Source organism: Cryptomeria japonica, chromosome 7, assembly GCF_030272615.1.
Source record: "Cryptomeria japonica chromosome 7, Sugi_1.0, whole genome shotgun sequence".
NCBI lineage: Eukaryota > Viridiplantae > Streptophyta > Pinopsida > Cupressales > Cupressaceae > Cryptomeria > Cryptomeria japonica.
In genome coordinates, this window is record NC_081411.1 from 715224216 (window position 1) to 715238919 (window position 14704).

Here is a 14704-nt window from a genome sequence, read left to right on the forward strand (position 1 = left end):
AGTCTTTAAATTCATTTGAGGTAAACTCTGTTAGAATTGTTTGTCATTTGTTTGTCATTGATGTCAACATGAGAATGTGAGATGAAACACATCATATCATAGATTATTTTAATCAATGATTGGCATCATTGATTACGATAAAATGAAGTATTCTTCAAATCAGTGACAGATGTCCTACAGATTAGAAGGTAATGGCACAAAGTTATAATGTGTTCAGACTTGTTATCATGGTGGATTTGTGACAAGCGATAAAGAAGAGTTGTTGCAAGACATTTTAAGACAATGAAGCAGTCTAAAGACTTGTTAGATGCAAGCAATTGTTTACAGCAAACAATAATAAAAATAGTATATGTTAATGCAGCGATCGACAAAGGAAGAATAATTACTGTTAAACAGTATGGTAACTAAATCAATAATTAATGTTTACACAAGGTGCGATTCAAACTAATAACCAGATGGGGCGATTAAAGTTTAAGAAAAGATGGTGGAATTAATTATAAGCAGCAATTAGAAAATAAAAAGGACAAGAGTAGTGTTTTTTAAAGAGGTATGTTGCTATGAAAGAGCCTGATCTAGAATACTAGTCAAGAGGTGTGGGTTAAAAACTTATTAAAATAGTTGTCTGTTTTAAACACAAGATAATAAAGAGACACGATCTATGTGTCCATTCGATCGGAGGGTGATGACCATTAAGAAAATCACCTCTCTTGGGGGCAGATATAAGATCATAATGAGAAAGGGAGTTAGAGTGTGTGTGGGGAATATTAAAGAAATAGTTTGAGTACATACACCAAGGAGAAAATGCATTTTATATAGAAGATAAATTTAGAATTGGAATTGAATTTGATGAACATATTATAGGGAAGAGTTGTGATCTCCTTGTAATAGACTTGTAACCAGATTTATAATAGTTTCAAAGGTGGTATAAAGAATTTCATTGTGGAGATAATTTTGTGGTAGTCTTATAGTCATTTAATAGCAAATTTGAAAAACAAGTTGAGAAGAAGAATTATAGCATAAGTTGAGAAGAATAGGATCATCTATCATCCATTACAGGGTGGAAATTTGAATGAGGGGTTGGTGCCTCTAAATTTGTAAAGAAATTTTTGTATAAAGCAAGCATATTGCAATGATTTTCTCTCTTTAGGGTTTCCACATAAATATCATGTTCTTGTGTTCTTTGCATTTGAATAATTATTTTTATTGTGATTAATAAAGTTGTTTTGAAGGGTAATTGTTATATTGATTCACCCCACCACCCTCCTCTTAGTATAACCAAGTGCTCAACAAACTCACCCCCTCGATCTGATCTCAAACACTTGATGTTCAACCTAGTTTCATTCTCAACCAAGGTTTTAAAATCTTTGAACTTTTCAAATGCTTCAATTTTTTCTTAGGTAGGTAACACATGCCATCCTCGAGTAATCATCAATAAGCAACACAAAATAATTCTTACCTTGTAAACATTGTGTCCTTGTTGGCCTACATAGGTCTGTATGAACAAGTTCTAATTGATTTGTTGTTGAGTACTCATTTGACTTGTGTAATAATCGCCTCTTATTACTAATATTTTTCTTTTTTTTTCCTTTTCCACAAGTACCAACTCAATTTTTCAAGCTTCTTATTCTATCTTAGAAGTTTTGGTTTCATAATTTCTTCAATCACCATAGTGGTGACAAATCTACACACCACTAATGCATGCACTTAAAGGTGGTAAGCTCTTGAGGTCAGGATCCCCATTAGACCTAGACCTAAGCTTCAAGGGTTCATTCCCAACAACCCTACCTACATATTCATTTGAGGGAAATAAGAGGCTTCATAGTTCGCCCTTGAGGGTTAGAGGGATTTCATTCTCTCCTCTTGTATAAAATCTTTGTTCTCTCTTTAAACCGGGACTATTCATCAAAATTAGTCCAATCATAATATAACAATAGTTAATTGCCATCAAGTAACGTACAAACATACACAATTACTCAAGAGTTGTATCTTTTCACAATTCCCCAATTCCATAGAGAGTGACTCGAGCACACTTCCCATAATCACATGGTGACTAGCTCATACATATTACACACACAACGACTAACTCTAGCTTATGTCACATATACACAGTGACTAACTCTAGCATACCTTAGATATTCATAGGGATTAGCTTCAACATATCTCACTCATATATAGTGACGATCTTCTATAGGCCTCACATACATAGTGACTAGCATATACACAATGAGAGACTAGCATATCCATAACGGCTAACTATCACTTGTCCATAGTGCATCCCATAAAAAAGGACACCATGAGTCGCATTCTTGGCCTAGTCTTCTACACCAACAAGCAAGTGAGAATAGGATTCGATGTATCCCATACTACACCGAGTGTCCATCCCCATCTCAACAAGGTCAAGAATACCATTACCACGTCAAGATATACCCAAAATTAAACTATGAGATTGGTCCAATTATTACCTACCTATTCTTCATTAGTAATTATCTTCCTTGCAGTTCATCAAATGACCAAGCAACAAGGACATTCATCGCCAACATGCAACTGGACCCCAAGCCTAGATTGTCCTGGCGGAATCCATCCAATACCCTAGATCAATATGAGGTATCTCTCACTTGCATGCAACTGGTGGTAACCATCCACTATCTAGGTGGTACAACTAATAGTCTACCAACATAGTACACTCCTTGATTACTAACAATCTTGAGCGAATAAGCTTATATTATGCATGTCATGAGATTTATTCTTCAATGATCACCTCGGATAGAGAGGACTAGTCTACATGTTAGAGGAATACAATCCTCTACATATGCCCTTGTAGGGTCCTCCATCTGTTGTCATAAAAGTCAAGGCTTGTACTTAGCTTAACACTATAATTTGAAGAGAGGTTCCTAATTCAGAACAAGTAGATCACAAAGGACCAATATACTTGAGTATATACGCAGGGTCTTATACGTATAGGATTAAATTTTACAACCACATAGGATCGCTTGGATCCAACACAAGATGGCCTCTACTCATTAGATAAACAAATTGACTATAAGGTAGTAGACCCCACCACTTATCCAACTCGCTATTCAAAACACATTATGTATTAAATACCAATGATCAGGTTTTCATATCCCCTTCATAACCATCTAATACCCATTTTTGCCTCATTTAAAGCCTACTAAAGAGAGAAGGTCAAACTACTTAATAACAACCCCATAACTTGGGATTTATCTCCCCTAGACCCTTCCCCTAAGGACTTGAAGTCACAAGGACATCCTTTACCCAAGGAACACCTACGTTCCTACTTCCAAATGGATCAAAGTTACACATGATTCTCCTTACAAGATCTCTCAAGGAAACCTACACTCAGGTTCCCATAACCAAGATTTTGTTAATGTTTCCCATCAAACAATAATAGTTAATGGTAGTTAGGTAATCAAAGTAATCTCAACCTTTAGCAACCCATACTTTAATTCTTCCATCCATGTGGGTCATTATCTGAAATTTCAACCTTGTCCCAATATTCAACATGAATATCCTTAACCTCTTATAGGTTCACCTCCTTGACATAGAGGTTGGGTTGATCTCCCAATTCTCTCTAATCACATAAACTACACTTATTCCTGGACCAAGACACCATTCCATAATGGGGACATAAATGGGAAATTACATTATTGTGATCACAATCACCACATCCAAGAAGAGTTGTATCCTAATGCAAGTCATGTATGATTTAATCGACTAGCTCACAAGAATGAAAAACACCCATTAGACACAACATTATAGAGTTGAGGTCCCTTACCACTCTAATTAAGCATGATTAGTGCCTAAGTCATACTCAAACATATAGCAACACTATATCCTTTATATCATTGTATGAAGATGTATGTTTAATAATATATGAGTAACCCTCTAATCTCTTCTACCTTACAACGTAATCCACACTCTTATGTTAGTCTCGTTCATTATCTATATAATATTCACACTCGCCACTTATAACTAATTATGACCTTAATGGTCAACAATAAGATATTAGGAGATGGCATTCCAAATTATAACTCCATCTCATCAATTAAATGATATAATCAAACAATAATTTGATACGACTATAGTATCTTCCCTTAGTTCACAAGATAGTTAAAATATAATGATTCTTACATTTAAAAGGTCTATGATCATCATATAGCTATATAAAGCCTATACTCCCAAATTTGAAGCAGATTACCCAACAGTGTCAACCTATAACTATAGCGTCATAAATTATACACCTTTATTAGTGTGTCCAATTTCACACCCTCCTAGCACCTATTTTAGTATTTCCCTTTCCTCTATGCATTATAGGACCTTTATTGTAATTAATATTTAATTCAATATTATGGGTCTTCTTCCATTTTATTACATCATCACACTCTTATTTGGGCCCTTAATTCTAGGTTGATTTGGCATTAAATCCTCGTTATCACATCCCTAGAATTCCAAAAAAAAAGTTGATAGGATTCACCCTGGTCCCGTACTTTTTTCTCTAAGTTTCGAGAGAATAATTTGGCAGTCTTATCTAATTCAAATCCCGCTTCATGTGAAAATATATCAAATCTAAGTCGGCCTAGTGGTGATTTTAATTATGAAATCCCTATATAAGGCATCACTCTCAATTCATTTTCACTATTACATCTTATGCTAACATTATCATCAATTCAAGAGCAATTCTTCTTCCTCAAGAGCAGATTTGATTCAAGGAGCAACAAACTACATCAAAGCATCTTCACATTATGTTCAAATTGTGATCTCATTATGGATTTTATGTGATTTATCATGTTATTGCACCAACACATGGAGGACTTATCCTAAGAGCATTGCATCACCTATTGAAGGTATAATCATTTACATTCAAGCATTTCAATTTTAATCTAGCCTCTACCCTCAAAAGGCACGCTTTCAATTCTATTTTAATTTCAATTAGGGTTAATTCCAAACCCTAGGTTTAACCTAAGGCAAACCCCTATCCACAACCCCCTTTCTTTCCTCTTGTGTGTAGCTATAGGTACCCAGTGGAGCCAGAAAGACCAAGACCCAAAAACAAAGCATGTAGCCAAATTTCATCAAAAAGTGTCTGGACCAAGGCGTTGTGGGCACCATGGTTCAAACTAGAGCACCTTAGAGCACCATGGTCCTCCTAGAACATGTCCAACTTTGACAAGTGTCTTCTAGACTGCATCAGGATTCAGACCATAGCTCAAAAGACCAAGGCGCCCAGTGCCTTGATCCCGTCAATTCAGCTCCAGATTTCAATTACAAGTGCACAATCAAATTCCACTATCATTTTTGTACTTGTTGTGAAGTTTATGTTTCATTACCAATTAGTATAACCAATCCAAGTTGCTAGTTCATGCATGTACTTTCTTACCTTAGATTTAGCATTCAATTTACATCCTTTCAATTACATTTTCAACTCAAACAAAAGGTAATAGGACTTCAACTAGCATTCAACCCTCTTCTTATTAATATTGAGGCTGGATCTATTGATTTCATCCTCCTTTTAATGTAATGCATGTGAAAGTTAGGTCATTTCCTAGTTTATAAAGCATAACTCGTGAAACCCTAATTTCCATCCATTACAATAACAATATTAAAATATGAGCACAATATAGTCTTAGTCTAGTAATGAAGTCCATTTCACCTATGTTGTTAAGTAACCATAAGCCTAAGCTCATATATATGATAGTTAACTATCATACCTTGGTAACACTAACATATCCTCAATTTAGTTATAAATATATAATAAGCTTTAATTGACCCACAAAAATGGTACCCTTTTAATTTGGAGTTCAATTAGTAATAAAATGTCATAGTTGCACTTTGATAATGGACTGACAACCCATCATATATCAAATTAAATCCTTTATTATTAATAACAAACATATCCCAAATAGATGTTAGAGTATATCCTTTAAGAAAAATTTAACAAGAAATTACCTAAGGTTGCACCCACTCTTTCGATATTTATTTTAATGTGAACTAAATTGCAATATAAGCCAACATTCAAGGTAGTGTATTTTTTCCTTCCTAGTGATAGAACAGTTCAGCAAAGATGCCATATTTAGTTTGAAAGATACCATCCATCTAGACTAAGATTGTCCACAATATACATGTAGAAAGTACTATATAATATCATGACACCTATGTACATTTTATCCTATATTTTCCAACCAAATTATACTAGACCTATGTTTAGAAAGCATAAATATTAAGTTTTGAGACCCCAGATTGCAGTTTAATCAGTGTGGAATGCAATCAATTATAAACCATATTTATAAGTCTTAGAATTAAAGTTTAAACCTTACCCCACATAATGTTCAAGAATTAAAGTTATGATATGATCTAGAGTCTCAGCCCAAACTAATGTGAGGTTACACGATCAATTCTCAAGAAAACTATACTAATAACCCCCCAATAAACAGCATACCCAAATGCTCAAATCACTTGATGGGTGACGTTAATACTTGACAAATCAATTTATGAGTAAGAAAACAAGCATCATCGATATATATTCATTTACCTTACCATCATAGTCCACTTCCGCAAATTTGAAGGCCATTCCAAAGCAAACGATTACATTTTCTTGAATTTTTTTTTGCAGCCCAGCAGATCCATTGTATGCATTTTTCAATAAAGGTGGCCTAAGAGTTTATATTTCTCTACACAATAGTTGCAAACTTGCAACCATACCATCTAACAAAACTCCTCTATCCCTTATGCTGATTTAAAACCCTTATCAAAACTCAGTCAACCCTTCTACCCCTGCATTTCTCTATTTTTCTTCTCTACGTGGCTCTACAACTCCACTAAACCCTAGTCAACTCTAATCACATCATAATCCTTGCTTGTTCTCCTCACGTATCTATCTTCTTTTTTTCATGCGGTTTTCCTATCTTGCCACTGCCTCCTCTTTTATCTTCTCTACACCACTCTCCCTTCTCAATTCTTTTCTCTCCTTTCAAGTCCGGTAAAGAGTCCTTCACCTATTTGAAGTCTCACATTAAGGAACAGGCATTGACAATGCTAGAAATGTTTTTTTTTATGGGATTTTGCTTTTCCACTCAGCCATGACTTTGATGCCTCTGTTTTTGCCTTTTCCCTCTATATTTTGTTCTTTCCTTCTGTTTTTCTCCCTTCTTTCTTGCATCTCTTTGTGTGCCATCTCCCAATGTCGTCCAATTGTCTACCTTTCTCTACATTTTCCTCTATGAAATGACGTGAGAATGTGCATATTTTGCTACTAAGTTCCATAAGACCATGTTTCTTGAGGGATTTAGTCTCAACTATCAGCTTCTACCTCAGTTATACGTATTCTTTTGCTTGGGAATGCCCTTTTCCCTCTCATTCCATCTTAGCATGCCACAAGATTTCTCGAACCCTTCACTCTCTGTGATGGGTTCTATTTTTTGTTTACTGCAATGGTTGTGTATTGCAGGATACACACATAATAGATTTGTTGTAAAGGCATTTGAAACTTTCAAGCTAATGCAAATAGTAGGCATAAATCCATATCCTTCACCTTCATTGCCTTTTCTTCCCTTCCGCACCAGGAACGCCTCTTAATGAGGTCAAGGTGAAAGATCAAGATCTGTGTGCCAAGTTGACCCTCAACCTGCAAATGTCTACATAAGATAGGGTCACCATGCCCACTTTATGGCACAAAATTCCCCATTCCCATCTCCTACACCATATTGTGATTGAATGCCTTAATGGATGGGTATACTTTCTTCTTTTGCACACCTTATTTTGGTCTACCTATTCATGTGAATGAACAAGTGACAAGGGCGCAATTTCTCATTAATGTTGTACTCTCCTGTCAACATTTATTTTCATTATTTCATTTTTAATTATTTTTCTACACCCACACAATCCAACTTGGAGGTCGTTGTCGATGCATGTGACAACTTGAAGCTAGCTCTTCTGTGTTTTCCATGTTGGCATTGCTTGCAAAGAGTGTTTGAAGGATAAGCCATAGTTGGTATATTACTTATGGTTTTTTGGGTGAATATGTTTACTAAATTATCAGAGTTTATGTGTCCCATTCTTCTATGCCATAACCAACTCTCATTTGTTTGTCCCGTGTAGTATTTTTCTCCCTTGATCTCACTAAGGATGTATAGGTTGTTTGCTATTCTATTTGCATTAGTAATAACTTTCCCTATAATTGCCTTCCTTATCTCAAAACCTTGAGCATGAAAAGTAAGAATGTGTCCTTGATCACACATTTGAGTCACACTAAAAAGATTATGCTTCAAACCTTCAACATATGACTATTTATCTCTTTGTCTTCCCACTAGCAATGCTAAGAGTTCCTTTTCTTGTTATCCTTGTTGTAGCATTATCTCCAAATTTTATCGTGCCTTCATTCAATTATTTCAAAGAGAGAAACTTGCTCTTGTCCCATGTAATATGACTTGAGCATCCACTATCAAAATACCATTTATTTGCTTCATTTCATGCATGAAAGGCTATTTGTACAAACATATGTTTTTCTTTTTTTTTCCCAAACTTTTGCAAGTTCCTCCTTTAGCTTTCTAGGATTATCCTCGTTGTTTTGAATAGGAACTTCACATCACACTTGATTGCAATTGGCTTTTGGTTCCACATCCTTACGCTCTAGAATGCATATTGTGTTTTGTTCAACAATGGGGCTCTATTTAAAGAGATACCTTCTTCACTCCTCATATGTGTTTTAGAGATCTACCTTCTAGTGGTTAGACTATTCTTGAAGGAACCTTCTCTAATACCAATTCATGAGTACACACATTTATACTAAGGAAGGCTGAATCGGTATAAGATAAAAATTTACTTGTTTTAAAATTTAATAACCTTGAAAAAGAAATCACATGAGATCTATCAACTAAGAGACACAAGATTTACATGGAAACTTTGTCAAAACAAAACCACAAAGAAATGATTTCTTGGATCTACTATCCAAATCCATCACACAAAAAAAATCTTTTTACAAATCTTTGTAGGAATCAACCTACTAGACACACCAATCTCCACCACTAAGCACCATCTTAGCAAGAGACACCAATCCTTTCAATTAGGAGACACCAACCTCCAAATGATGCAACTTTCATTTTCTAGAATGTTTCTTCTTCAAAGCATGATAATCATGTCAATATCCTTCATAAATTTTTCTTGTAGACCTGCTTTCAAATCTACTTTAGATCTGCCCATCAATGTCCTTTAAATCTGCTCATATATCTCCTTTAAACATAGTTCCAAGGTTTGGGAACATTTCCTTGGGGGGACGAGGAAATGTGTTTCGGGGATGGGGGTACTTGGGGCCTAAGTTTGGAAACATTGGGGGGACGACTGGGGGACGGTGGCGAGGGAGTGGTGCTGACATAATACATTTAGTACTTGAAAAATTAGTTTTAAAACTATGTATATGTATAATTGTACAAGGAATAAGTAAACACATTGCAATGATTGCAATGAACTTTGAACAATAAGTTATAAGTAGAAACTAGAAAGATTGTGTTGGCGCATCTTAAAAGGATCTAACCCTAAAGATAGTAAAAGCGTTAATTAACTTACCCCTATCATTCTAGCTCAAGGTATAGAAATAATAGCATAAATCAAATTCAATTTTGTTGTCATGAAAAAAATATGTATATGTGTAATGACCACTGTGGACGATCTTTTATTTTTAAACAAGCATAAGAACCATGCAAACTAAAACAATACTTATCTCTGCTATTAAAAACTAATAACGATTACAAGTTGATACAAATGTTGGTACAAGGAAGCACATTGAAAAGACACTATCTAGATTGCCCAAATTGCATGAAACTAGCATCCAATAGAAAACAATAAATGAAAATACCTTGAAAAGGCAGTTGAAATGATCACTATAGGTCCGTAACACACATTTTGGTTTAAATTACTGTATACAACAATGCGGGTTTGATACAACTGGAAAATATGTTGCAGGTCTAAAACATCACCATTTTAGGTCCAAGCAACACCTTAAAGCCTCCTAAAACTCACTCTATGTAACCATGTTCGCCCCCAAACAATGCCAAACAATGTCAGATAGACTCAATGTAATGTACCTTTGTTGTACCTCCCTTGCCTTCATGAGATTAGGATCAAATTCGTTACTCCAAAGGTTTGATTAGGGCAATAAATCGGATCTAGGGTTCCCTGCAACATTATAGACATTGCAATATATATATGTTAGCAATAATAGTAAATTAGTTACATAACTGTTACATGAAAATAGACCCATTCAGGACGTTGGGGACGCTCCAGGTTGGTTGGGCTATCCATACAAACCCATCCCGTCTCTTAGGGCTCATAGGGTTACCTGAGGATGGGCCTAGCGTACCCCTGGCTGGGACCCCTTATTCTGAATGTGCCAACAAACAAAAAACAGCATGAAGATAACAAGTGTCTACTTGGAATAAAGATTAATGATTTCAAAATATGTGTTACTTGGTTATTATTTATTCATCCTGTTAATTGAAGAGTTGGTTCATTATATCTGGCTTAATTTCATAAACATGACTACCATTGATTATTTTTCTTTCCTTAATTCATATTATTGCCCATGCATTATGTTTATCCTTTTCTGTCAATTACTAGAGTACATTTTTATGACTTATAACTGAACCTGTTATTACAGGTTGTATATTTGGCAGGGAAGATATCCTTTGGCACGTTATAGATTTGATTAATTCATGTGGCAATAATATTTATTTATTGATCCAAATTTGTGATAAATTAGCAACTAATCTGTACAATTATTTGGATTATGTTCATTCCCATTGATATAAAAGTGAGTTACAGAAAATCAGATTGAATACAATTTGCATATGGAAACACTTTCAATGAATGATACATACATGGACGCACTGTGATACCTAGATGGACTAGCCTGGGAACATACCAGACTATCGGTGATGGGGAGGGGGCATTCTCTACAATTAGGTGTTGGTTCTTCAACGTTGGGAAGAACTAGCGACTCTCCCTCCGCATTGTACCAGCTTGATACATTCACAAGATATCCCGTTGGTTGTTTAGGCATTGTAATGAAACTGAATTAATATTATGACTGAGTAACATGGTTACCTATTTGTGGGTTCTCCTTGCAATTTTCTCCTTGTCGCCTCCTCCTCCCGTGCTTCCCTTGGTGTGCGTGGTTTATACCTTCTGAAACAACGCGACCCCCTTAGAAGCATGGCGTCTTTCCCAAAGATGACTTGGGGATGATCACATCCTTTCCTTAATAACATTAGTTAATGAGTAAACACAATTAATCGATCATCCTATTTTATTAATTGAAATTTGAGAATATATATATACACAAATCTATTAATGTATTTCACAGTCAGCCTCTAATGATCTTGTTGTCTACATGGGGACATGATAGTCCTCCCCCCTTACATTGCTTCTTGTTAATTTCTGTAACATCGGTCGTGTTGTTTCATGATTCCGATATATATATTAATTAGATTACATATACTAATGTCTTAACTAATGGCATATACGTTAACAAATGATATATAAATCAAAGTTAACTTATCGCAGTTAACCAACGGTTACACCATTCAGGTTATCGGGTGGTAAAACAATTCTTAAACAAGTCGTTCTCCTTTCGATCGGGTGAATGAAGTTACTTTATGTGTTGTGGCGAGAGGTACGTAGGGAAGAGATGTGTCTTCCCACGTGGGAAGACATATCTCCTCACTACGTAACCCCTCATCCACTTATATAACATACTTACGTTGAGGAGGATGCATACACCGAAATCGATAAGTGTGGTGCATCCTTAAAATCACACTACAACAGCCAAGATACATAATTCAGGTCATATTTCCATCTCTCCTATTTGATCACGGAATTTAGAAAGAACTTAACATGGTATTAGAGCGAAGTTAAGGAAGATCATATTAAAATTTTGTAAATGATCTCATAGATTTTCACCAGGCTCTTACTAGATCACATTCCTATAATCCTAATGGCAACCGGATTTAGGTTTGAAGATCGATTAGATGGAGCATCAAATTTTGTATCTTGGAAATTCAGGATCATACTTGTTTTGAAAGAAAATAAAATTGACTCCCATGTCAAAAGTGAAATTCCTGAACCCTCTGATGATACAGAGAAAATTCAGTGGAGCAAGGACAGTGAGAAGGCTCTTAAGATAATTGTGGATTCAGTGAGAGACCACATTGTGTCAGTTATTTCTAAATATGAAACAACCTTTCATATGTTCAAAGCACTAGCTGACATTTATGAAATCAACAACACAAGCAGGGCTCTCACCCTAAAGAATCAACTACACCATATAAAGATGAATAAAGGAGAAACAGTTACATCCCATTTCTTGAGGATCACTGAGCTTATGGATCAACTATCCACTATTTGACATCTAGTAGACAACAAAGAACTTGCTATGATGGCCCCAAATGGACTTCCTACCTCATGGGAATCATTCATTCAAAGAATCAGTGCTCGTTCTAAATTTCCTAAGTTTGATAGATTGAAAACCGATTGCATTCAAGAGGAATCTCGGCTTGTCACAAGAGGAATAAAACAAAACAATGGTAATGAAGACATTCAAGTTCTAAACTATAATTCCCACAAGAAAGGAAAGAAGAAGAACTTGAAGAGAAAGAGGGACAACTGCTCAAATGGGAAGAGGTCTTCAAAGAAGAAGAAGAGACATTTCTATTGTACAATGTTTCAGATGTGACCAATATGGGCACTATGCAATGAAGTGCCTAGACAGGGTCAAGCAACAAGCTTCAATGGTAGAAATTAAGAAAGGGAGTGATTTCGAGAAGCTAGTCTTCTACTCAGCCCTCTCTAGTCAAGTCACCTCCAGTTCCAACACATGGGTGGTTGACAGTGGAGCATCTCAACACATCACTGGATTTCGTGAGTACCTAGATACTCTTGTGGAAAATTCGAATGAAGAAGTTACAATTGGTGATGACTCAAATTATCCAGTTATGAGAATAGGAACCTACAATATCAACCTAAAGTCAGGCATATCCCTACAGCTGACTGGAGTTCTATTTGTACCTGGTATAAAGAGAAACCTTGTCTTAGTTTCTGCACTTGAAGATGAGGGTTACAAATTAACCCTTATGGAAGGAAAGGTACTTGCTTGTCCAAAGAACTTCACCATCAAGAAAGCCCACACCATTGGAGTAAGACAAGGGAGCCTCTACAGACTTTGCACCACTCCACCTCTAGCCTTGGTTCATGAGACTCCAGATTTGAATGAACTTTGGCACAGAAGATTAGGGCACCTTCATTTCCATGCTCTACCTAAGATAGAGAAGATGGTGATCGACTTACCCAAGCTAAGTCAAAAATCTGAAGGAGCCTGCAAAGGGCATGCCTTGGGAAAGAATACTAAAGGGTCTTCAATTCTAGCAATAATAAATCCAAAAATGTATTAGAATTAGTTCATTCCGATTTATGTGGACCTATGTCTGTACCCTCCTTAGGGGGATTTTTATATTATGTAATATTTGTAGATGATTATTCTAGGAAGACCTGGATATATTTTCTGAGGTACAAAGAGTCTGAAGAAATCCTTTCTAAGTTTAAGGAATTCAAAGCTCTTGCAGAAAATATGACAGGTAAGAAAATCATAACCTTAAGAACAGACAATGGAGGGGAATACACTTCTGATATATTTAAAGATTATTGTATAAATGTTGGGATTAAGAGGGAGTTAATTGTACCTTATAACCCACAACAAAATGGGGTAGCTGAAAGAAAGAATAGGACTATAGTAGAAGTTGCTAGGGCTATGTTGTTTGACCAAAATATAGAAACCTCATTTTGGGCTGAAGCATCTAGGATAGTTGTGTGCATTCAAAATAGATGTCCTCATTCTCTTCTTGATAATAAAACCCCTGAAGAAGCCTTTACTGGTAACAAACCTGACATAAGCCATTTCCGAATCTTTGGGTGTCCAGACTATATTCATGTCCCCAAAGAAAAGAGGTCAAAGTTAGAACCTTCTGGAAAGAAAGGAGTTTTTGTTGGGTACAGTGAAACCTCTAAAGCCTACAGAGTATACATACCTGGTCAAAAGCAAATTGAACTAAGCAGAAATGTCATCTTTGAGGAAGACATAACATTCAGGAGGTCCAAAAGCTTTGATGAATTAGAACACCAAGATCCCCCTACAAGCTTGGATGAGGATTCCACCCCTGAGATTCAAAGGGAGACCCCTGAACACACTGAGCATGAAGTTCAAGGCTTACCTTTAGAAGAACATTATCCCGAAACTAGGAAGAGACTATTTTGGGCTAAAAAGATGCTTCAAGAAGCTGAAAATTATGTTGCTCCAAAGGGGACCTTTAGAGAAAGTAAGAGACCTAACCTATTTTCCAGTTATATTGCCTTGATGAGTGAGATCATTGATGCAGAACCTTCCTGTGTTGGAGATGCGCTCAAGCATCAAGTTTGGAAAGATGTTATGTCAGAAGAGTATCAGTCAATTCTGAAAAATGATGTCTTGGATATTGTGCCTAGGCCTAAAGACAAATATGTGGTATCATCTAAATGGCTCTTCAAAATCAAACATGCAACAGATGGCAGCATTGAGAAGCACAAAGCAAGGTTTGTTGCCAGAGGTTTTTCACAAAAAGAAGGTATTGACTATGAAGAGACATGTGCTCTTGTTGCCAGATACATT